Here is a 3,578-nt window from a genome sequence, read left to right as displayed (position 1 = left end):
AGCGACAGATAATTACAGTGCCTGCCATGCGTCTTGCCGTGCATTTCCTGTTTGCTGGCTGCTTTCGCGATGAATCATATTTGCTTGCACGGTGACAACTATTTCTCTGCCCTGTTCCTGATAACTTTGCCATACCCGGGGCCCCTTGGGGAGGCTAGTTCTTCCCTGAGCAGCCCACGTTCAGCCCCTGGAATCACGGCAGCGGAAAGGGCTTTCTTCGTGGCACACAGGAAATAATGGCCCATCCCTCGTCCCTCGGAGTCTCGACTGTCTCCCTGGAAAGTGCTTTAAAGCCACCTGTCTCACCTCGCGGCACCTTCACCCTTGCCTTTGCTTGCGAGCCCAGCCCTTCTCTGGGTGGGACTCCAGCGCAGCCTTGAAGGGTGGACCGCAAATCCACGCGGCGCCGACACGCACTGGACCTGTGATCGCTTGCCGGTCACCCAGCTCTTGAGGGTGAGAGCCTGTCCCCACGTGACAGGGTTCAAATGAAAGGGAAGGCCTTAAGTGAGTTGAATTAAGTAATCTCTAATAGGGAAGATCCAACTGCTTGATGATTCTGGGAATCTACTTGAGAAACTCTTGGGGGGGGGTGTCCTTTTACAAAACGGGGAAATTAGACACTTCAGAGAGGAGGAAAGCTGCCTAGGAGAGACACTGGTTACAAATTTAGTCTTTGATATGAAATACTGCTACTGAGTCATCGACAATAAACCCCTTCCAAGATTATAAGGGGATAAATTTTCCCATGCTGTTATCTAGCACCTTTATGGTTTCTTTTTTTTTTTTTTTTTACATTTAAGTTGTTGATCCATTTAGAGTTTATCCTGGTAGCATGCATCAGTCCAACTTCAATTTGTTCTAGATGGCTATTCAGTTGTTTTCATGCCATTTACTGACCAGTATATTGTTTTTCTGAGAGGACACCTCTAGCATTTACTAAATTCCCAGATACCTTTGGGTCTATTTCTGTACTTCCAATTCTTTTCCATTGGTCTATCCATGGGCCAAGGCCACAGTTAGAATTATTGGGGTTATATAAATGTTTTAATTTCTGGAAGAATTTCGCCCATTAATCTTCTTTTGAAGAGTTTTCCTAGCTATGCTTATTTCTCCATATGAATCTAGAATCAACATGTCTAGGTTAAGAAAAGACACCAAAACTCTTGGTATTCTTATTGGAACCATATTAAATTTATATAACTTAGAAACAATGGAGGGGCCCCTGGAGGGCGCTCAGTTGGTTGAGTGTCTGACTTGATCTCAGCTCAGTTTTTTGGTTTTTTTTTTAAGATTTTATTTGTCAAAGAGAGAGAGCACAAGCAGGGGATGCGGAAGGCAGAGGGAGAGGCAGGCTCCCCGTGGAGCAAGGAACCTGATGCGGGACTCGATCCCAGGACCCCGAGATCATGACCTGAGCCGAAGGCAGAAGCTTAACTGATTGAGCCACCCAGGCATCCCTCAGCTCAGGTCCTGACCTCAGGGTCATTTGAGTTCAAGCCCCATGTTGGGTTCCACACTCGGTGTGGAGCCTACCCTAAAAAAAAAAAAAAAAACCATTAGGGGCGCCTGGATGGCTCAGTCGTTAAGCGTGTGCCTTCGGCTCAGGTCATGCTCCCGGGGTCCTGGGATCGAGCCCCACATCAGGCCCCCTGCCCAGCGGGGAGCCTGCCTCTCCCTCCCCCGCTCCCCCTGCTTGTGTTCCCTCTCTCGCTGTGTCTCTGTCAAATAAATAAAATCTTTAAAAAAAAACTGTTAAAAAAGAAACAAGGGAAATTTTAATGATGTCAAGGCTGTATGTCCAAGAACGGTAAGATGTCTTTCCATTTGCTCAAGTCTAGTTTTCTGTTTACCAAAAGTGTCTTGTAGTTTCCCTCATAAAAAATTTTGAACTTTAAATTTAAACCTAGGGTTTTTGAATTTTAACTTTTTTGCTACCACAAATGGATTATCCTTCAAACTGGTGTCTGTGTGTATGTATGTATGTAAATATGATCTGTAACCTTGGAAGGATCTGGGGTTTTCTAGGGTTCAAAATCCAGAAGTCATCAAAGATTCATAAATTCGACTACCCCCAGATTAAGTTTTCCATGGTAAACATACCATAAGCAGAGTCAAGAGAAAAATGAGAAGCTAGAAGGAAGTCTTTGCAACTCATTATCACAAAATGCTCCTACAAGCCAAGAAGAAAACAACCCACCTACCAGAGAGCAGGGGGTGGGGGAACAGAGGATATGAGCAAATAGTCTATGAAGAGGTGGCCCACCTCACTTTGGAGTTAATAAAGTACGCTGAGATGCCACTTCTCATCCATCAGATGAGCGAAACACACGGCTGCTGGGACGGCGGGAGAACAGACACTTCTCGGGCAGTGCTGGTAAAACTGGTCAGGAGGGAACTGGCTAAGTGAATTATGCTACACGCCACACAAGAAAACACTCGGCAGCTATTAGGAAAAAGAATGAGGATCCTCTTTAGCTACTGATCTAGAAAATTCTCCCGGATATAGTGTGAAGTGAAAACAAGCTAGGTGTTTGCAACGATGTGGATGGAACTGGAGGGTATGATGCTAAGCGAAATAAGTCCATCAGAGAAAGACAAGTATCATATGATCTCACTGATACGAGGAATTTGAGAAACAAGACAGAGGATCCTAGGGGAAGAGAGGAAAAAATGAAACAAGATGAAACCAGAGAGGGAGACAAACCACAAGAGACTCTTAATCACAGGACACAAAACTGAGGGTTGCTGGAGGGGAGGGGGGTGGGGGGATGGGGTAACTGGGGGATGGGCATTAAAGAGGGCACGGGAGGTAATGAGCACTGGGTGTTACGTAAGACTGATGAATCACTGACCTCTACCTGAAGCCAATAATACATTATATGTTAATTAAAAAAAAAGAAAAAGCTGGGTACAGTATAGTATACAGAACAAGCTACCATTTACATATAAAACCATAAAAATGAAAATATGTATTTAGATAAAGAAACAATGGAACCATATTTAAACCAACAACAGTGGTCACTTGAAAGGACCTGAGTGGACAGGGAAGGCAAACTGATTTTTCTACTGTACACCTTATTTTTTTTTAAGATTTATTTATTTATTTATTTATTTATTTATTTGAGAGAGAGAGAGAGAGAGAGAATGAGAGAGAGCATGAGAGGGAAGAGGGTCAGAGGGAGAAGCAGACTCCCCGCCGAGCAGGGAGCCCGATGCGGGACTCAATCCAGGGACTCCAGGATCATGACCTGAGTCGAAGGCAGTCGCTTAACCAACTGAGCCACCCAGGCGCCCCCACCTTTTTATTTTTTAAAAAAGTCATCTCTACGCCCAACGTGGGGCTCAAACTCAGGCGCCCCGGTATACCTTTTTATAGTTGACTTTGGAAGCACGTGACTATTACCTATTCAAAAATTTAATTCCCCTGGTAAATTAAGACACTTAGACATTTTAGCTCATATATTTCACTTCTTATTTTTCCTGTTTAACTCACAGGGATAGGAGACAGCTCTAGGAAACAGGAGACTAAAACGGAGTTCCTCAGAGGTAACCAGAATAAAATGTGTACGTCAGTG

This window comes from Eumetopias jubatus, unplaced genomic scaffold (assembly GCF_037043125.1).
Source record: "Eumetopias jubatus isolate StellerSeaLion01/CBP00866 unplaced genomic scaffold, mEumJub1_p1.0 scaffold_11, whole genome shotgun sequence".
Lineage (NCBI taxonomy): Eukaryota > Metazoa > Chordata > Mammalia > Carnivora > Otariidae > Eumetopias > Eumetopias jubatus.
This window is presented reverse-complemented; position numbering follows the sequence as displayed.